Source organism: Anolis carolinensis, chromosome 1 (genome assembly GCF_035594765.1).
Source record: "Anolis carolinensis isolate JA03-04 chromosome 1, rAnoCar3.1.pri, whole genome shotgun sequence".
Classification (NCBI taxonomy): domain Eukaryota; kingdom Metazoa; phylum Chordata; class Lepidosauria; order Squamata; family Dactyloidae; genus Anolis; species Anolis carolinensis.
Genome location: NC_085841.1, coordinates 176,662,505 through 176,685,541, shown reverse-complemented (window position 1 = coordinate 176,685,541; position 23,037 = coordinate 176,662,505). Strand labels below are relative to the sequence as shown.

Below are 23,037 nucleotides of genomic sequence, written 5' to 3'. Positions count from 1 at the left end.
TTGGTGCTTATAATGAGATCTCATGGGCAAACCTGGAATGCTTGGCTTTTTTTTCCAAATACATGCAACATTTTATGCTGCCTAATAGATAAGGGTGACAAAAATCTCATTAGCAGTTAAGAATGAAATGGGAGAGATTCTGTATAACATGTAATTTGTAACTCTCATATGTAAGAGAAATCTACACAAAAATAAGGAGACCTAAATAAATCAAGCTGTTAGTTGCACTTGTCTTTGACAAGCTAGCTCTCATTCAGTGGAATCCCTTGTGATTCTCTAACTCGAATATAACAACGTAAGAGAGAAATCAAGAGGAGGAGCAGTGGCATCACTGAAGAAATAAATTAATTTATTGTGATGCAGGATTTTATGCCGGAAACTTTGAAGATTGTGAGCTAATGGCAGAGTTTCAATGCATACTTGTTTGTTGTTTACATAGAAAGGTCAGGATGAGGAGCAGTGGATAAAAGTGCCTTCTGTGTGGTTATCTGCTGGCTCTCATTGGTTTTTTAAAAATTGAACTTGCATTTTAAGCAAGTAGTTGAGAATCTAACTGTGGTTTTGTTTACAATAATTCTGAAATAAGCATTTTATCAGACCTCAATACAGTAGAGTCTCACTAATCCAAGCCTCGCTTATCCAAGCCTCTGGATAATCCAAGCCATTTTTGTAGTCAATGTTTTCAATATATCGTGATATTTTGGTGCTAAATTCGTAAATACAGTAATTACTACATAGCATTACTGTGTATTGAACTACTTTTTCTGTCAAATGTGTTGTATAACATGATGTTTTGGTGCTTAATTTGTAAAATCATAATCTAATTTGATGTTTAAAAGGCTTTTTCTTAATCCCTCCTTATTATCCAAGTTATTCGCTTATCCAAGCTTCTGCCGGCCCGTTTAGCTTGGATAAGTGAGACTCTACTGTATATGAAATATTACCAGAGCTCTATGTTTAGGTGCTTTATGTTCACATAGTTCCTTCGTCTAGACAGGTATGGGACCTCCAAGTGATTAGAATAAAACTTTTCCATCAACCCCCTAAACCCCCCCCCTCCCTTAAAAAAAACACCATTGTGTCAAATGGTGTCTAGATAATATAATATTTTTGTGTAATCATTCAAATATTCTGCTTTCTGCAACTTTTGAGTCCTGAAAATACCTCTAATTAAAAGTAAATAACATATGGTGTAGCACTGTGATCTCTGAGTTGTATCTTGGCCATCTGCTATATCTGGGATTGGATTTCTTTTCTACATGCTGTGGGAATCTGTTCTTGCTAAAGACAGCTTTAGTAATTTATAGTTAATAATGTGACATAACACAATATTTCTTAAAATAAGTACTTTACATAGACTAAATTTTGGAAAATAAAAATACATTGCATGTTGGCACATTTAATTCCAGATAAAAAATAATTTTGTGCAGCAAAAGAAAGAAAAGTAGGAAAGAAGAAAGCTACTGCTTAATAATAAATACCAAATGTTCCTGTCCTTAGCTGATCTGGGCTTAACACTGCACCCCTGAAGTGAAACAATCCCCAGTAATGGTTCAGGCTCACAATTTCACCCTTTCCTTGTAGTGTTTATATAATTTTCAAAGAATCCAATTTGTGATCTGTTAAGCAGAAATGGTGGTTTAAAACAACTTGTGGTCGGATAAAGAAGCCAACTTTATAACCTGTGGTCTAAATGTGGCTTGTTCAGGAAAAAAAACACCACACAATTTCTGCTTTGAGTATAACATAAAGGCAAAGTTCTTTGAAAGTGAAACTAATCCCTAGCAAAGTCCTCCCAGATGTGTGGTTGGGTTGAGAAGAGTGCATGACCTAAGGTTGGGGTTGAGTTTGTTCCGGCTCATTCAGCTATTGCTATGCTATGATTTGGCTTTAGCTGCAAACCGTTCTTCTCCTTTAGAATCTGTTAGCATTGCTTTCATTTTACATTAACTTTCATACTGCTTCTTAGTTTGAGAGATATAAATAATCAGTGTCCTTGATAACATGCCTACATCTTAGTAATTTCAAGTTGGACATCTTGTGGTATGCGTCAGACACGCCTTTATAACCGCACTGCAATTTTATTGTGTCCTTTCCCTGGTCCTTTCTCCTCTTGTTTTAAGGTCTTGGAAGGCTAGATATTATTGACATAATTTTCAATGAGGTTTTATTTGACTTTTAATCCCCTCTGCAAACAGCCAAACATAAAATAAGCTAAAATTAAACAGAAACAAAATAAATATATATTGTGTGAACCATATCATGTGTGTATTGAAGCATAACAGGTGTGTGTGTGGGGGGGGGGGGGGAGGTTGCGTGCTTCTAGGTCAGTGGTTCCCAACCTTTGGGCCTCCCGGTGTTCTGGATTTCAGCTCCCACAGTTCCTAACAGTTGGTAAGCTGGCTGGGATTTCTGGGAGTTGAAGTCCAAAACACCTGGAGGCCCAAAGATTGGGAATCACTATTATAAGTACTGTACTGTAGTTTGTGTTTCTAACAAGATGATATAATGCAGTGGTTCAGTTTTGGAAAGGGAGTCCCCAGTGGACAGCAGGACTGATGACTGAAGGTTGCCAGTTTGAATCCAATCTGGGAAGAGAGCAGATGAGCTCCCTCTATCAGCTCTAGTTCCATGCAGGGACATGAGAGAAGCCTCCCATAAGGAGGTAAAAACATTAAGAAACATCTGGGCATCCCCTGGGCAACGTTTTTGCAAATGGCCAATTCTCTTACACCAGAAGTGACTTGCAGTTTCTCAAGTCACTCCTGACATGAAAAAAAAAGTTTTGCAAAAGTTGGTATTAGTATTAGAGGTATTCCCTCTAGATCCAGGGAAGTCATGCTCCCCCTCTATTCTGCCTTGGTCAGACCACACCTGGAATACTGTGTCCAATTTTGGGCACCGCAGTTGAAGGGAGATGTTGACAAGCTGGAAAGCGTCCAGAGGAGGGCGACTAAAATGATTAAGGGTCTGGAGAACAAGCCCTATGAGGAGCGGCTTAAAGAGCTGGGCATGTTTAGCCTGCAGAAGAGAAGGCTGAGAGGAGACATGATAGCCATGTACAAATACGTGAAGGGAAGTCATAGGGAGGAGGGAGCAAGCTTGTTCTCTGCTGCCCTGCAGACTAGGACACGGAACAATGGCTTCAAACTACAGGAAAGGAGATTCCACCTGAACATCAGGAAGAACTTCCTCACAGTGAGGGCTGTTCGACAGTGGAACTCTCTCCCCCGGGCTGTGGTGGAGGCTCCTTCTTTGGAGGCTTTTAAGCAGAGGCTGGATGGCCATCTGTCGGGGGTGCTTTGAATGCGATTTCCTGCTTCTTAGCAGGGGGTTGGACTGGATGGCCCATGAGGTCTCTTCCAACTCTACTATTCTATGATTCTATGAGTCTATAACCATCTCTGGCTGGTTCTGTGACAACATGTGTATATACGAACATCTTTGGAAACTTCTAGCTTGGCAATGGCTAAAGTATATGGAATTTGGGCTTTGCGATTTTTAGTAGTTGATAGTTAATAATGTAACCCAATACAAACCTTCTTTAAATAACATTAACAAAATATTGCAGTGCAAAGAGCTTTCTTCCTTTCAGACCTTTGTAGGTGCAGTGGACTCCTGTTAATTTCTGTAGTTTGGTTCTAGGACACCCCCCTCCCAAAAAAACAAACAAAAAACCCCTAAAATCCATGGCAGCACAAGTCCCATGATATACCAGGCTGTAGTACTGGAGTGAGTCTGAGGTTTGTTTCCAGCACAAGTAAAATACGTGCTGTCAAAAACACCATCCCCTTCCTGGTAAAAGACTGGAGCTTAATTCAGCCCAGAAGAACCTAAAACAAATACCGCCCCCGTACTCTCTCTGCATAGCATTACTTCTTTTACAGCTGAAACTTACTGATACATGGATTAATAAACCATATATCAGGTATATCTCCACATATTAGTAAAATGGTTGGAAGAGACCTATCAAGCTTTTGCTGTTATATGAGATCCATCGAGCCATTCTGGTGTTAGAGTTTTGTGTGCGAGACCAGGACTCTGGAACCTAGGTTTTGAATCCCTGCTCAGCCATGGAAATCCAGTGAGTGACCTTGTCCAAGTCATACTTTCTTCACCTAAGAGAAAGACAGTGATGAAACTCCTCTGAATTATTATTAATTAGAAAACTCTTGAATGGAATCTCAATAAGTCTGGATCAGCTTGAAAGCACAGCTTGACAACAGTGTGATCCTTCTCAGATCTCCTCTCTAACTGAAAAATCTAAGTACAGGAGAAAGAGTGTGTCTGTATAGATATGTGGATACCACCTTCAGGCTGCAGAACAAAGTTTTTGCAGGTATAGTGAATTGGGGTGTTGTGTGTTTTCCGGCTTGTATCGCCATGTTCCAGAAGTATTCTCTCCTGACGTTTCGCCCATATCTATGGCAGGCATCCTCAGAGATTGTGAGGCATAATGAATTGTTTATTAATAGATTTTCTAATCCTACCATAAACTAATAAATTGTGATATTTAGTGCTTCCTAGGTAAGGATGCAGTCCTAAGCACATTTACCTGGGGGTAAATCAATTTCATTTCACTGGCATGTCCAAGTAGGAAAAACAGAAATTCATTTGGTTCACATTTCACTGTGTACTTAATTCACTCTTCTCAAATAAGAACATGAAACAGGACACAGTAAGATGTTGAAGTGCATATCTTCCCCGGAACATTCCTAATATTAGCTTGAGAAAAATGCCTATGGATATTGTGTACACTTTGGGAAGTGTGCATAGAAATGCTTTATTTAATGGAAAAATGTTTATAAGATGCATAATTTTGAATACATACTGAAAAATGTAAACATTTTGAAAGACTTGAACAAAAATATATATACAGTTTTTGTGGAGACCAACAGTACTTCAGTTCTAGTGTGGAAAAATAGTTGAAAAACGAGCAACTTGATAGGAAGCACAATTGCTTTTACCACTTCCAAGTCGTGTTCCTGATTGTGCTGTTAAAAATATAATGATATTGATGTATCTGTATGTCCAAAATTATGTGTGGGCTTGGTACCAGGCATTAGTCTCAACAGTCCATCTGTGAGTTCCAGTTCCATCATGATAGTATTGCAAATTAATCAGATTAAATATGTGCTTTATGCTCCAGTTCTGCATTCACATACCTTGGAATCCCAAGTGAACTCAGTGGAATTTATGTCTGAATAGACATGTGCAGGATTGCTTTTTTTATCTGTGTATAAGCTTTTTGGGGAGGACACAGCTTGAATTGGAGCAACTAAAGGAAGCTTTTAAAAGGGCACAGAAGGGAGGGTAAAAGTGGAATGAGTTGTACAAATAACCTTTTGCCCATGGAACAATTAAATATTACACATAAGGCGACAGTATATATAAAATGATGGTACACATATTATAAACATGGTTACTAATTATTGGTTATTAAGATTACTTTTGTTGCTTAAGCTTAAAAGAAAAACTGAATGTAAGAACTAATTGCTCCAGTTGAATAATTAGTTCAGGGTTACCCCATGGATGGATAAACACAATTCAAGTCCAAGAAGAAATGCTTGTACAAATGTGTGCATATAATTCCCCACCCCTAGCATATTACTTTCAGTCTTGAAGAAGTGACCTACATTTGGTTTGCTTCTGGCTATATTGAACACCATCTGACTGTAGTGCATTTCCTTTAAATTGAATATATCAGGAAGATGTTCTTATCTTTATAACCAAGTCATCCATGGTAGCCGAATTAACATACCAATTGCGTGCAGTATCTGTCTATAGCTATGTGCCGATTCAAATTCATTTGTTTTATAAATAATGAAAGAAAGGTTGCACACAATGATAGTATGTGCTGCAGTTGGCATGTATCTGTATGACTAGCATTCCTTTTTGTAAATTAATAGGATAGTTGCCTATAACTAGTCCCTATATCGAGAGAAAGGCAGGAGAAAAATAAAGTAAATAAATACATATGGGTTAGTGATGGCAGAAATCAGATGCATGCTAACTACGTGTTGCATTCTTTGAATCTTGTCTGTCAGTACCAGGAATGAATACAGCCTCTTTGAATTCCATGTCTTTGGTAGATTTCCATTCCTCTACATCAGGGGTTCTCAAACTTTTTCAGTCATGGAGCCCTCTTTGAAGCAAAAGTTTTTCATGGAACCCCATGAAATGTTATAATATATTATATTATGTATAATGTGTATATATCAAGCATAGGCTGAGCCAGTGGCAGTTAGATGGAGAGAGTGTGAACTAATTCACACAGTGTCAAAAAAGGGAAAAAAGGACAATATAATATTTAAATGAGGAACAATTTTAATCAACATAAACTTAACAGTATTTCAGTGGAAGACCCCCAGGGCCATCCAGTCCAACCCCTTTCTGCCATGCAGGAAAAGCACAATCAAAGTACCCCCAACAGATGGCCTCCCAGGCTTTGTAATAATAATAATAATAATAATAATAATAATAATAATAATAATAATAGCAGAAACCCCAGAGGCCATCCAGTCCAACCCCCCTCTGCTATGCAGGAAAAACACAATCAAAACACCCCCTAAGCAATTGGAGGGGAATAGGGTTTGGGAACAAAGAAAGCAGGGAGTAGGATCTGGATGGTGAGAAAAAGAATCTGGGCAGTGAGAGAAGCAGGGGGAAAGGGTCTGTGTCCCAGGAGGACGCTGCTGCTGTTTCCGGCAGCTCAAAACTTTAATTTCCCTGTATTTCTCAGAAGGAGGAAAGAGGAAGAGACGAGAAATAGCATGGTGCAGCGGAGCCCTTGCTATTACCCATGGAGCCCCTAGGAATAATACTGCAAGTTCTTGGAGCTTCCAGACTTTCTGGCATTGAGTGAAGAGCAGTGTAGGACTTGCTAAAGGAAAAAAAAAGTTAACCCTATTGATAAAACAACAAGAATAATGGTAATTGAAGATGGAGACTGATGATGAAAGCATATGCTGCTTGTGAGCATAACAACCAAAGCTAGTGAATGATTATCTGATTGACTTGAATGGATTTGTGCTTGCAGACATGTTGGAGTTCTGTAAGAACTAATGGAATGAACTTGATAGTGTAACATGCATGAAGTAGTGTATAGGCAGCCCCCAAGTTTTGAACAAGATAGGTTCTGTAGGTTTGTTCTTAAGTTGAATTTGTATATAAGTTAAAACAGGTACATTTTAAAGTGTATCTTCAAAAATATCATTTTTAAAAGCTTTGGATAGCATGGGGAAGGGTTAATACCCCTGTGGTGTTTGTTTTGCTGCCTGTGCCCCCCCCCCCCCCCCACACACACTTTCTGTCTCTGTGGCAACTGGATTTTGAAAAATTTGGCTTGTTGTGGAAACAAGGATTGGCAAGAAAGCTTCAATTGAGACTCCTTTTCCCCATGATAACTCTTCCAAGAGTGAATTTCCTTTCTGAGGGGTAGATTTATCTCACTTCCTGCTGTCTCACAACCATTTGTAACTATGAGTCTTTTGTAAGTCAGATGTTTGTAACTTGGGGACTGGCTGTATTTCTTCAGTTCTAGGGTACACTCCCCCGCCCATATAAACGTTTTTTTAAAAATGAGGTGTGCCTTAGAATTGCAGGTGTATCTTAAGTACTTTTGGTGGTGGTAGTACTCAAATTAGGGTGCATTTTTCAATCGATGGCATTTACTCCCCATTGCCATCCAAGTGATTTGGTTTTGTGGGGCCTGCTTTTGAAAGTGTAGTTGCACAGTGGTGGTTCTTCATACAATAGCAAGAATATATGGATGTAAGAATGAAAAAGTACCTCGCTTAGCCACTGAGACAGAGATCAGAGGCTACATTCCCATTGCAAGTTAACAACAGATTGACAGTTCAATTCTTTATAGAGTTTTGCAGGTACAGATGTTTTTTGCTTCTAACTACTGTCTGTGGCAAATAGGTGGTGGGGTGTGCAGAAGGTAGGAGAGAGGGAACTATTTTTGTGCAGAAAATTAAAGTCCTCTGACTAGCTTGAAGGAATGCTCAGATTGGGGTCTTGTGGCTGTATGTCCTTAAGGAAAAGTGCATGATTCAAACTCCATTTTCAGAAAATGTGGATAATGTGCCAAATAATTTGTCTTGTAGTTACAATCAACCTTGCCTCCAGAATTATCTCAATGTTCTAAGTTCCTAGTTGGAGTAAAACTATGGAATAAGGGATAGCACTGTTTGTGTAATTAAGCAAGGCTTGCCTTTGCCCTTTAACATGAATGGGTTGCAAAATAATAAACAAATTAGAAATAGATATTTGATCAAGACACAGCAGTTGTTTTTTTTTGCTTTGTACAGTGACTTGCATTTGTTTGTTAGTGTCAACAACCATAGAACCAACTGAATTTATGTGCCTATTCTAGTTGGAATTACAATTGGATTTCAGCCAGTGGAACCTGTTCCAATTCTGACTAATTAGATATTTATTTTTAAAAGATGGCTTAAGGTCATGGGTAGTCACATTGCATGTTTGTGCACTTGCACGCACATACACACACTTTCAGTGCCTCTGTTCTCTTTCAGAAGGCTGTAATATAATTCTACACTTTTAACTTGTGCTAACCCCCTCCCCCCCCCACAAAATACCGTATCACACACATTTAAAATCATTTAACGATTTGTTGCATTTTTTCACTCAGACATATACATTTAGCTTTCCACTTTTGTGGTTCTGAATTTTTGTGAATCTCTATTCTACCCAGTATCTCCCTCTTCCTTTCCTGAGTGAAACAGAGACTCACAACGCATAAGTAAGAGGAGGAGCTGGCCCTGCACCACTTCACTTACTTGGCAGATATGACTCCATCCTTTTTCTGTGTTCTGCACATCTCTATTCCACTTGGTCATGGGAGAGGAGTACCAGAAGAAAACAGAAATAGGCATCACACAGGAAGAAGAGGAGGAACCATATCCATCAGGCAAGTAATGGCACAGGTTCCTCTTCTTAGTCCTGTCTGCTGTGAATCTCTCTTCTACATTATAACTTCTTTTCCCCCTGAGTGAAGCAGAGACTTGTGACATGCAGGTAAGAAGAGCAGCTAGTCCCACGCGCTTCATGTACCCTGTAGATCTGACTCTTCTCTTAATCTGTTTTCATTCCGGAAGAAGAGCACCAGGGGGAACACGAACACACAACACATAGGAAAAGTAGAAGTAACTGAATCCACCAGGTAAGTGAAGGTGAAAGTGTAGGCATGGGCAGGGCCAATTCCTCCTCTTTGTCCTGTTTTCCAGGTGAAATAGAGACTTGTAGCATGAAGGTTCACTTCACCAATGGATTCAGCTCTTCTTCCTCTTCCTGTGTTCTGCAAATCTCTGTTCTGCTCAGGCAATGGAAGAGGAGTACCAGGGGAACAGAAACATGCAGCACATAGGAAGAGCAGGAGATCCTATAGACACGGTGAGCTTATTCTAGTTGTGATAGCAATTGTAAAATTCCTTATGATCTAAAAGCAATTGACTGTGGTGGATCTCTTTGATAAATACCTGGAGATGATCTATCTTTTACCACAGTGAGAAGCGTGTCTCAGCAAATTAGAACTGTTTTCTAGCTGTTGATAAGAATATTAATTTCCTGTCCAATAGTTTGTTTTTCCTCAACTTCTTTGACCTATCCAAAACATTTCTGGAAATGTGGCTCTTGCTTTACTCTTGTAGGAGAAATTGTAGGTACAGTACATACATGGTCTACACATGGCTGGAACCAAAATATTTCAAGTGTTTGGAAACAAGTATTGAATATGATTCATAACATATGTGGTCACAGTATCACTGAATGTAAATACTTTAAATTATTCTTGATATTTACAAGGCAGAATCGGCAGTTGTCTCACAAGGAGCTGGTGTCGTTTGTCTTAACAGTGGAACAGATGGCAATAACAAGGCAATAAAAGGTCTAAGCATCAATACAAGAGTATATAAAGTGTAGGTGGCAGCTCTTAAGGAAAATTTAGTTCTGGAGGATGCAATGGCTTGAATGATTTCTATATTGCAGCAAATGTCTCTAGATAATACTGATGGTTGTCACCACCCTTGAGCTTTGTCATGTCTTAATTTGAAATGTTGGTAGCTTTTGTATTTTCTGGTTGTATCTTTCTTTCTAACCATTTTGTAAAAATGAAAATGACATTTCTGATTTGATGGAGGATAAAATTGCTTCTTTTACCAAACAGAATCAGGGCATAGGGGTATTACAGCCTAGGTACCCTTAAGGCACCAGATCACACCTGATCTTAGCAACTAATCAGGGCCAGCTCTAGTTAGTCCTTGGATGGGATAACACTGATTAATACAGGTGTGGTAGGGCATATTTCAGAGGAAGGAATTGGTGGTTGTTAATTTCTATCAAGGTAGCTTGGGCTTGTGATGTCCCATGAGTGAGAGACTTGCCAGTAAACCTCCCTTCAACAAATGTGCCCAGGTCTCGCAAACTCAGGAGCATGGCTTCTCCGTGGTCTTTCTCTTTTCCTATACCTCCCACTTTACCAATCATTGTTGTATTTCCTAATGAGACATATTGTTTTACGATATAATTACCCACAAATTTTCTTTCCCCGCAAGCTTCCCATTCATCCACATATACATTTTAAGGATAAAACATAGGTTACACTGAGATTTTTTAAAGTGCTGGCATGGGAGTTGGCTGAGGTCTTAGTGCTAGGGAAGAAAGGTAAGAATCCTGTCCTTTTTAATCCCCCCCTCCCCGTTTTCTGCAACTTCGAAGTGGGTTTAAATTTGAGAATGGCTGCTGGTTAAAAGGGCAAAAGTGTAGCAGTACTGCTTCCAGTCAATCTGTCCCCCCCACTTCTCCCACAAGCTGCTTTTAACTAAAAATAGAAACATGCAGAGATCTATAATTGGATCTGCCTTGCCTCAGCCGCTTGCATCATGGACCCCTCCTGCAGAAACCTACCTGCTGCTGAACTTCAAGGTGCTGTTCCTGCCTGAGTGCTCAGCTTGGCAGTGCTGGCTAGGATGGGCTGCCGGATGGCTGTGTGCCACTGCCTCCCAAGGCCTGCCACAAGCTATCAGCTGTCTGACATGGGATTGTGTAGCATTTAGGTTGGCAGACATAATAGCCCATAATGAATTTTTATTTGCAGATATGCCAGAGTGTGTATATGTTAGTGGCTGCAAGAAGAGAATATGAATGTAGACTTTTAAAAGTTTAGAGCTCAAATTCAGAAGCTTGCACTGTGTTCTCAGGGAACACACACATCAAAGTTGTGATGCTGGGACTGTTGAATTATCCGCTTTGTATACTAGGTAATCATCACTAGGCTGTACCGAAGTGGTAACAGGAAAGAATCCTTACCAATCTACAAAAAGAGGGACCCGATTTGAAATAGCTGTATCTCTGCAACTACAGACAAACGAAACCTTTGCCACATGAAAGGGTGGAGCATAGAGTTTGCAAGGATCCTCACTAGATACCTCTCCCAGCACACAACCATCCCTTAGCCTCAATCTTTTGCAAAAATAGCAACCCTACAGTATAAGGTCTGATGAGATATTTTCCATTTGTGGGGTTTTTTTTTAGATTTGTTTCTGGCTCAAAATGGTTAATGAAATTTAATGACTCGATAACTCAATAACCTGTTCTGAACTTTTTGTGTAACTGTAACATGTTGTCATCACAAAATATACTGCTTTGACACTGGGTCTAACATGTTGAAACATCCTGTATTACAGTAATTCAGTGAGCTAATAATTCATTCTGTGATGTACCAATAAATCTCAGTTTGCATTTTGCCAATCTTTGCATGCTTTTTGGGGATTTTGTTTAAGCAGTAAGGATTTATTACAGTGAGAAACAAAAAGGAAAGGTCCAAAAGTGCCTGTAAATGAAATGTAAACTTTTCTTTAAAAAATTATTCTATTAATATGAAACAAATTTCTAAAACCAGTTTATTATATACACAGTAAAATAAACTGAAAAGACAATATATGAGCATTATGTTTCAATACCTAATAATCGATATTTTATTTGTTTTCAGTGAACAGTGTATTGTTCACTTACATTCATGTAACTTAGTTTCCCATATGCAGTTTAAATGATAAGCCAAATTTTTAATATTTTTATAACATCTTGCTGCAGCAATTATGTATGATATTAGGTATGTGCCACACACTCCTCTTAAGCATCTAGTGTTCTCTTAAACCCTGGGAAATTCTAAAAAAAATCTGCATGGAGAACCCTGCTTTCCCCCTTTCTTTACCTTCTAAATGCTCCCTATAGAGTAGTAGATCTGTATAAGATAGGCAGGGACTAATTTTGACTCTGCCCACTAATAGGAAATACTATAGGGAAGGAACATTTCATAAGAAAACAGCTTTTGAGGGTATGATGGGCTGCTATTAAAAGAGGAAGGAAAAACAGAAAACCCTAATGCACACGAAAATGTACTTTGTATTAGTGGTCCCCAAACTAAGGCCTGTGGACCAGAGGCAGCCCTCCAAGGTTATTTACTTGACCTGCACCCTAAGCTTTAGACTTGCGTTCGCCCTGAAACAACTTGAAAACACACAACAACAATCCTAATAAACTTGATTGAGATACTGGTAAGTTTATATTGGTTAAAATGGTTCTTTGTTTTAAATATTGTATTGCTCTTTTATTGTTTTCAAACTATAGTTCCCCCCATTCCCCCACCAATCTGAGGAATCATGAACCAGCCCTCTGCTTATAAAGTTTGAGGACCCCTGCTTTGGATTATTGGTTAGAGTAAAAATGCATTTCTTAACAGCCTGTAGTATTCTAATATAACAGACATGGAAGCAAAATAAAAATGGGAAAGCAGAAGAAAATTGTATTAGTTTGTACATGAATGTTACATTATTATTATTCAAAGTAGTTCTGTTCTTGGAGATGTGGAGTTGAACAACAGAACTGTCAGTAGAGGCAACCGTCTTTGTCATGTCCCATACTTTGATGAAGTTAGATGGAAGAGTTGCTGAGAAAGACCTCTTGAGAAGAAGAAGGTCCTAATCAATCTGATGCGTGGATCTTGTTCAGTCCAATCTGGTGGGAAAAAAATGTAGATCCTTCTTGTCTGTTCATAGTATTTAGATTAGACATATCATTAGAAAGCAATTCCTCAATATTTATGACTAATTTCACCTCTCAAGAATGGGGGTGCTCCAGAAAGTATTCATTTTGCAGCCATCATTAAAAAGGCAACAGCCTGAATTCAATCTCTATTCTTACCTAGAGCAGACCCATGAAACAGTGGGGTTTACCTATCTTTTGACCATTCTTCAGTTAAGTTTGTGAGTCAGTTCTGGTTGAGATGATCAAATTAAGGCCTAGAAAAAGTATGATTAACATCCCATATTATTCGTTCATTATTTTCTGCATATCAGATATGGTTGCTTATGTAGTTGAAGGAACCCCTGGTGGTGCAGTGAGTTAAACCACTGAGCTGCTGAAGTTGCTGACAGAAAGTATGGCAGTTCAAATCTGGATAGCAGGTTGAGCTCTCGCTGTTAGCCCCAGCTTCTGCCAACCTAGCAGTTTGAAAACATGCAAATGTGAGTAGATCAATAGGTATAGCTCCAGCGGAAAGGTCACAGTGCTCCATGCAGTCATGCCATCCACATGACCTTGGAGATGTCTACGGACAACGCTGGCTCTTTAGCTTAGAAATGGAGATGAGCACCAACCCTGTTACACCCCAAGGCAGCGAGAGCACCGAAAACCAACACAGTGACCAATAACAATATATCTTTATTAAAGCAAATAAAGTTCCAAAAGGAAATAAGCAGCAAAGTTGAATAAGCAATTGACCTTCCGGAAAAGATCAAAATTAGTCCAATAAGTGATAGTCTTATGTCCAGTATTAGAGTCCAAAGTCCCAAAACCGAAACACACTCAAACTCAGCCGAGTATTGAGTGGGGAAAAGGATCAAAGAGGCAATAAGAGTTCTCTGGAGTAAATGTCCAAAAACAGGATTTCAAAGCAAGGCAGGAACTGGATGAACAGGAGCTGAAACGCAGTCCAAACTTGGGCAGGGAGGTAGACCAGCGCTTGGTCTACTCAAGAGTAGCGCACCTTCAGGCCGCTTGAATTCCAAGAGCTAGAGACGATGTTGCTTTCCAGTCAGAGGTAAAGTTGACACCGCAAAGGAAAGTTCTCAGCGCAGTACTTTTATTGAACTTCATAAGCTCCCCCAAAGCAGATGCCTGACTCCCTAAAACTTCCCAAGAGAACTGAGCTTGTCACAGTCACAGCCAGGTGTCTAACTCCCAAATTCTTCCCAAGAGAACAGGGTTTAGCCATAGTCTCCATGCTCCGCTAATCTGGCGCTTCTCCTCAAACTTTGTCTTTGCGATCTTTCTGTTTGTACAAATGCCCTACGATCAAAAACTAAACCTTCCGGAGAATCTGGGAGAACCGGCACAGTTTCAAGGGCATCCTTAATTGGCTCTGGCTCGGAAATGTCAACATGAGGCATCAGGAAAGGAGTTGAATCTTGCTGACATGGGGAAAAACCCAAGTCTTCTTCGTCCTGGACAGTAATGGCCACAGGGTCAGATGCCAGAGGTGCACCAGGCATCACAAACCCCCAAAGTCAGACACAACTAAACTTTTAATATCAGTGGAAAAGCATTACCTTTACCTATGTAGTTGAATGTTAATGTAATCATGTTAAATGGGTTGCAATTTTCCATTTATTGCAGGGGGGGGGTTTGCATGAAATATGGAAAAAATGTGGGCATAAAGAATTTTAAAAATCTATGGAAGCAGAATAAAAAGCAAAAATAGGGAGTAAAACAATGATTTATCAGCTTTTTTGTTTTAGCAAACAAAGTGGAGGCAGTTCTAATTGGGTTATGTGTGGTATTCTGGCAAGTACAGATAAGTAATTTAATGCAAATTATGTGATGTGAGATAAAACAAACTATTTATTACTGTTATCCTAGAGCAAAGCCTGTTTGTATCCACTGACTTGTCTTCACAGAGTGTGAATGGTAACAGTCCCTCTCAAAATAATGTGAAACTACCTGACAATGTAATATACTAAAAATATCTCCAGAGATCTAATTAGTGTTTCTGTTTCTGAATGAGAAAAAGAGTTACTTGACATTATCATAGACGTTATCTGTTGATTAAGTTTCTGGGCTGTTCTTACCAGAAGCTGGACTGCAACGAGAATACTAGTATTAAAGGTCAATAACAACAACAGCAGAAGCCAACATACATTTTGGTGCCTCAAATGATAGATCTGTTTCTGGGTATATCTGACCTGCTTATTCCAAAAATTGCACCAGTTTTCACCTATCAACTCTAGTTTTTGAGATATAAGCTATCTATCAGTTGCCATCTCCTTACCCACAGAAAATAATGATAACGATTTCTAAGAAACTAGCTGATTTGGTCTTTCAGCTTCTGCTGGTAGCTCCTACCCTGTTTCCCCTAAAATAAGACATCCCCAGAAAATAAGACCTAGTAGAGGTTTTGCTGAATCGCTAAATATAAGGCCTCCCCTGAAAGTAAGACCTAGCAAAGTTTTTGTTTGGAAGCATGCTCGCCGAACAGAACACCAGAGAAGATCAGTAAATGTATGTACCACAGAGTGTTGTACATGGAAATTATGGTAATAACAAGAAATTCTTGATAGGATTCACAGTTTGTCTGGTTATGCTGGTTTGTGATGACAACTACTGTCCAGTTTATAATAAATGTTCATTTTTTGTTCAACAATAAATGTGAATTCTTCTTCATGGAAAAATAAGACATCCCCTGAAAATAAGACCTAGAGCATCTTTGGGAGCAAAAATTAATATAAGACACTGTCTTATTTTCGGGGAAACACGGTATCAATTAAACAGCACTTATGCTTCAGGTGGACGTAGCCAGCTTTATTGCTACTTCACACAAAGAAAAAACACTATAAATTTTCCCATGTACCTCCACCCCTTTTCTAGTTCTCTTCCCACCTCCCCTTCCAATCCCTCCCACAGCCTTCTCCACCTTTTCTGAATGATTTTGATTGCTTCCTCACAGGACTGCTCTCATCCTCCAAGTTTGTTTGTTAACACTGACCTTGCTTCAGGTATGTTGGCAGGGGCAGGAGCCAAATGCTTGTTCTTCCAAGCTTTGAATCATGTCCTGAGAAGGTCTGTCCAATGCAGTGTTTTGAATCAGTGCTTCATATAATCCAGGAACAAGCCTAAAAACCAAGACACCTAGAATTGGGGCTGTTGCTGTTGTTGTTGTTGTTGTTGTTGTTGTTGTTGTTGTTATTATTATTTTATGACACAGCAAAAAAGATAGATATGCTGGATTTCGTCTATCTTGTTTGCTTGTCATACAATAATAATAATAATAATAATAATAATAATAATAATAATTATTATTATTATTATTATTATTATTATTATTATTATTATTATTATTATTTCTTACCTGCCTCTTGTCAAAGCTCGGGTAGATAAAACATAAATTCATTAAAAGATATATATTAAAAGATATATATTAAAATACAACATAATAGCAAACATTTTAGTACTCTAGAATCACATATTTGCAAAATTCTTTGAGAACTAGACCTACAAGGTAAGCATTTTATGGCATCGTCTCAAGAGTTTTCAAAACAGATACTATGTTTTAGTTACCTGCCAAGTAGGGTTTTTAAAATAAACTTAAAACAGCTGGTTAAAAAAGTCAACGTTAACTACTGGGACACTATTTATCCCACACAATGTAATTTAGCAAGGTAGAAATGTCTCATGCCGTCTTGTAGTCAAACGCATGAGGCAGAGAAACTGTTGGGAGTTTTGGTTAAACTCAGGAATACCTCAGCAAGCAAGAGTCCAAAAGTGGCAGGTCAAAACCCAGAACCTCAATCAGTGGCTGATACCTGATGAGAAACTCCCCTCTGAGCACACAGAAGGCTGGGCGACTTGGAAGGCACTGAACAGGATGTGCTCTGGCACTTCAAGATACAGAGCTAACCTTAAGAAATGGGGCTACAAAGTGGAGTTCATGACATGCGAGTGTGGAGAAAAGTAAACCACAGACCACCTACTAGAATGCAGCCTGAACCCTGCTATATACACAGTGGAGGACCTTCTTACAGCGACTCCAGAGGCACTTCAAGTGGCCAGCTACTGGTCAAAGGACATTTAGTATAATGCCAAGTTTTTAATTTTGTTTGTGGTTTTTCTATACATTATAACTGTATTCTCAATAAATAAATAAATCCCTTCCGCCTGTTCAGAGTTGGAAGAGTAACAAATGCATGCTAACTTGATCTTGTCCAGTAAGAACCATGCACTGGTCCTTACTGGTGCACTGGATGACAAAAAGGAAGGATCTTACACAGATGTCCACAGTTAGCTGTACAACAGTGTTACTCAAAGTGGTAGTCTGTGGGCCAGCACTGGTCCACAAGTCATCAGCTTCTTCTCTCTAGACTAGTGGTGCTCAAAGTGTGCTCTGTGGAGCTCTTGGGGCTCCATGGGTACACTGAGGGCCCCCGTGCTGCCCTTCCTTCTCACTCCCTGAGATCCCACACCCGTGGTGCCACGTTCATCAATGCCAGGCACTTTTCCCTGCAGCCAGACTCCAAAGAGAAGCTACCCGAGACCTCCACCAGGAAGCCTTTCCCCCAAGGTCACAGACTGTGGCATGTTCGGAAGCCACCCTAGTGTGCATGCGACTGGAGGAGTAGCCTTCCGCATGTGCCACAGGACACGAGGTGAAACATAGCGGGTGGGCAGAGGGGCCAAGCCAGGAGGGTGAAGGGAGGAAGGCCCCGCACCAAAAAACAGTATGGCATGTGCGCAACGGGGAGGGGAACGACACCTCCAGAAGGCCAGCTCCACTTAAAAAAGAGAGTTCTGTGCCAGGGACATATGAGGATCGGGGCCTGGCAGATAATGGTTGGACCGGATAGCCTCTTGGGGGTATCGTCCCACTCTAGAATTCTATGATATGGATTTTTAACAGAGGCTCATTGGCCATCTGTCGGGAGGGGGCGGATCATGTTTTCTCTGCCTGGTAGAAAGGGGGTGCTTTGATTGTGTTTTTCCTCAATGGCAAAAGGGAGCTGGACTGGATAGCCTCTGGGGTTTCTATTACTACTAGTATTACTACTATTATTGTTATTATTATTATTACAAAGGCCAAGTGACCAACTGTTAGGGTGCTTTGATTGTGTTTTTCCTGCATGGGAAAGGAAGGCTGGACTGATTGGCCCCAGGGGTTTTCCACTGAAATACTGTTAAGTTTATATTGGTTAAAACTGTTCTTTATTTTAAATATTTTATTTATTTTTGCACAGTGTGAATTAGTTCACACAAACACTACATCCACCTGCCACTGGCCCAGTCCATGCCTGATATATATACATTATATATACATTATATATACTTTTTCCATAGCTGAAAAGGTTTGAGAACCTCAGCCCTAGACATTTTCCAGTATAAACACCGTTATTAACATGGTTACAAATATTGCACTGATATTTAGCATGTCAGGGAGGGGGAATTTCTGGCTCCCCTTGCCAGATAGTTTAAGAAGCATTGTTGTGGAAGCATAACTTGGTCATGGTCAGAGTCAAAGGAAAATGTAAACCAAGAAGCAGTTATGGAAACATTTGAATCTCTCCTCATAGAAAGCATCCCTTACCACATATCTTTGAAACAGATGGATTGGCCTGGCAGGTAGTAATAGTCTGGTTGCGGGAGGAAGTCTGTGGAAATCAAAGTGTGTGTCTTTTTGACGTCACACTGTGTTGATGACATGGACTGGCTTACTCCTCTCTGCAGAGGTGAGTCTTGGAAAACATGGCATCCAATCTCAGGATTCTGCCACTTCGAAATAAACAAGATACTTGAGATTTTACCACAAGAAAGCAGGAGCTATGTGTAGAGTCTGGTTGCATTTCAGGACAAGTGGATTATATTTCCTAAGCATGCATATGTGCCTTCAAGTCCCGTCAACTTATGGCTACCCCTCAGATGTGCTTTTGCCAGTTTCTTCCTCACCTGGTGTTCGTTGGTGATCTCCCATCCAAGTACTAAGCAGGGCTGACCATGTTTACTTTTGAAGATCAGATAGGACCTGGTCTCTGTAAGATTCCTTTATCTGAACATAATGAGAACTGGTTGAATTCAGAGATAAAACATTTAATCTGGATGTATTTGCCAAACAAACTTGGACAGAATTGTGTAAAAGAGTGCAGATATTGCAGTGTTCCCTTGTAGGGAGACATTCACCTGGGCAGGCAGGTGGGCAGGCAGGTGGGCAGGTGGGCAGGCATCTGGTCTATTGCCACGAACCCAGTTGGCTACATTGGGAAGAATAGTAATTGAACCACGTTAACTGCTTGACAGAAAGTGGTGGGATATGATGTTTTTCACCAGCACAGTGTTGCACTCCAGGCCTGGAAATACTTATGACCACTACACCACACAAGAGTCCAGTAATATAAGCAAACAGTTTACTGTAAAAACAAATTAATTACCAAAACATCATGTTTTATAACAAATCGAGAGAAAAAGCAGTTCAATATACAGTAATGTTATATAGTAATTACTGTATTAATGAATTTAGCACCAAAACATTGCAATGTATTGAAAACATTGACTACAAAAACATTGGCTATTAACAAATTGACTACAAATAAAGCTAGAATTGCATGAAATGAACTTACAGTAACAACATTGTCAGAAATTAAATGCGTAAAATGCCCAGCTTTGGTTCATATGTTAGCTATGCTCTTTCCTGAGCCACACTGGTTCATACCTAAGCTAACTCTTGATTAGTGTAATACACTGTTTGTGGGGCTCTGAAGATGCTAGCCACAGATGCAGGCAAAATGTCAGTAGAAAATGCTGCTGGAACATGGCCATATAGAGCAGAAACCACACAACATCACATAACAACAATACCCAAAAAGTACATTAATCTGGTTTTACTTCTTCCTAGTGTGTAGCTAAGACAGCCCTGTTCCATGTGGCTGATGGTCCTGGGAAGTTCAATTGTCTGATTTTAAGTTATTTCCTAAAAGTTCTTAATTCATGTTGTAGATCACAAAATGGGAGCCCTGATAGGTTGGGAGGTGATATTTAAATGTTATGAATAAAGTTGTTCTCAAACCATTACTCAGGCAGCTCCTCTGCATAGCTATGAAGTATTGCAGTGCATTACAGTCCATTCTGCAGGAGCATCATGTTAATGATATACAGTGCCGCATCAAGGTATACAAGACATCTGCCTCTTAACCCTAAATGCATCTATATTCAGATTAGCTTTAATTTATTTATTTAGTGAGAATTGTGCAAATAAGTATAGGAGGCATATTTACGAAGAGGTGAAATTTCTTCCCACTTTCTTTAAGGGGAGTAGCAATGGGAAATAGCATCCGAGTACTTAAAATGCCACTATGTTGCTGTAAAGTGCTCTCAGCAAGTGTGTAAGAAGGACATGTGTGTGTGTCTTCAAATCCACAATCAGGGCCTTTGAAGGGGAGTTGGGGTTTTCTCCTGGAATGTAGTTTGCTTTGCAGAAGGTGTTTATAAACCATATCATGGAAAATTAAACCTTGTGCATTTATGTGAGAAAGGCAGCCCTACCTCTGAAAAGAATAAAATCTTTGAACTATGTATTTGTAGTTGAAAGTGCTCCTGCTGCTGATTGAATAACCAAAAGCTGATAAAAATGGATTCTTCAGTAGTAAGAAGCCTATTTTCACGGTTCTGCTCACTGGAAAGCCTGGCATGGATTTTTGTGCATTGCCTCAAATGATTTAGATACATGCTATTGTCAATTAGCCATATAGCTACAGTAAACATGGTTTCCAACTCAAATATGTGACTGTATTCAATTAAGGGATGACTGAGGTGAAAAAGATAAGGCAGTTTGAAAAACTGGCATCTGTTGATTAATATTTGAGAACTTCAGAAGGGTTTTGAAACTTCACAAAGGTGACTTATGACACCAGATCACTGCTTATTAAGGTCCCATTTTAATCTTTTTATCACAATAACTAAAATTTTTGGAAGGCTGTGATGTTACAGACACTGCAACTTTAGAGGAAAAACCCGTTAATGGGAAACCAGTTTTGGTAGTAAGGAGTTTGGTAAGACATGACAATGCTGTTGTCATGTTTTATATTCATGTTTTCCCAGGGTTCCTGGTAGATGATGCAGATTTTGATTCCCATTTATATAAGTTGTAAAAAAAAGAGAGATACAAATGATGCATGCAGCACAATAGTTCAGGTGGAAAAAACAAGGCACCTATGCCCTGCATTATGTGGGTAAATGATGCACCAAAATTTCTTGGAGGCTGAATGTTGGAGTTTCTTGTAAAACATTTTGAGGCTGAGATTCTAAGCTCACGTATTAAGAAATAAGTGCTATTTCATTAATAATCCTCCTTGCCAGCAGTGAAGTTGGCAAAATGGAACACCTAGCCTTCTGAAGAGTAGTAGCAACAGTAAATCCAAAGCAGCACTCCAGTGCTATGCCTCTGTGTAGATCAGGGATGTCAAGCTCATTTGTCTTCAAAGGGTCACTGAAGCCATGGGTGGCTTGTGAATCCATATCCTACAGCACCTGGTATTCCCAGGGGTCTCCCATCTAAGTAGTAACCAGGCCTGACCCTGCTTAGCTTCTGAGATAAGGCATATTCAGATTGGGCATATTCAGGGTGGTATGGTCATAGGCAAATCCATATCCACACACCTTGCTTCTCAATTCAAATTCCGCTACTGACTAAGCCACTCCTGAACCAGCACCTTTCCCAGAGGTGAGGGTATCACAACTCCCATCTGCTCCACTGATGTTTAATGATGAGGAAAATAGGAATTGTTGCACATCTGCAGGGCCACATAAAAGAACATGACAGGCTGAATTTGGCCTGTGGGCCTGGAGTTGGACACATGTGGTTCAAATCAGGGCTTCTCAGACTTTTCCATTTGCAATCCCTTTTTGGCCTGAGAAATACTTATATTATCCCAGGTATATAGAAAACAGGTATAAAAACCAAACATTTCCTTATGATAAATCAGCATTTGCAAGGCTTGCTTTTTAAAATGGATTTTAACTGAATTTTTAAATACAAAAAATGATATTTAATCTTGTTCTAATGTTTGTCCATTTGTAGATTTTAAATTGTTTTGAAATGCTTTCAATGTCAGCCTCCTTGAGTCTCTTCCGCGGGAACAAAAAGTGGGGTATAAATAAAATAATAATAGTATGTAACAAAATATGATTTTTTTCTGTTCTGTTGAGTGTTTTGTTTTGGTCCTTACTTTGAAAGTAATTATCCTCCTCCCGAAACTTCTTGTGGTTGTCAAAACTATATGGAATCAACTGAGACTCAATGAGATATTTATTGAAAAACTATAGCAAAATGTGCTGTGGAATGCCCTGCCAAAATAAAGTTTAATACATTTTCCATGGTTTTTTTTCCATATAATTGATTAGGAAATGACATTTATCACTCAGGAACAAAATTGTGTTACATGGTGTACTTGCTAAAGAGGCTGAATTTTCCTTTTTGATAGAGTACTGTGGCTGAAGTGTCTTTTGCACTGTAAACCCTGCACAACAGATTCATGTCTAAAATTGTTGATGTTCAGAAACTTATTCAGGACCTCAACATTGAGCTGAGGGTGACCCCATTTGGGGTTGGGACCCACAGTTTAAGAAGCTGTGGTTTTTAGATGTTCAATAGCTTTTATGCTTGGCAGAATTTGGCTTGATGGTTTAAATATAGATTCCATCTAGAAAAAAAAGTGACTTGGCTTTCTAAGGCAGTGCAAGAGAAAGCCCTCTCCGGTGTTGTATAGTTTATTGGCTGTATGGTCATAGAATCCTAGAGTTGGAAGAGACCTCATGGGCCATCCAGTCCAACCCCCGGCCAAGAAGCAGGAAATCACATTCAAAGCACCCCTGACAGATGGCCATCCAGCCTCCGTTTAAAAGCCTCCAAAGGAGTCTCCGTCACAGTCCAGGGCAGAGAGTTCCACTGCTGAACAGCACTCACAGTGAGGAAGTTCATTC

At 39.5% G+C, this 23,037-nt stretch overlaps 1 protein-coding gene across 3 annotated transcripts in view; it reads left to right on the top strand.

The window, feature by feature from the left end:
• Nucleotides 1-23,037, top strand: part of agap1 (ArfGAP with GTPase domain, ankyrin repeat and PH domain 1) — a 396,335-nt gene that overhangs the window by 30,634 nt on the left and 342,664 nt on the right. The window lies entirely within an intron of this gene.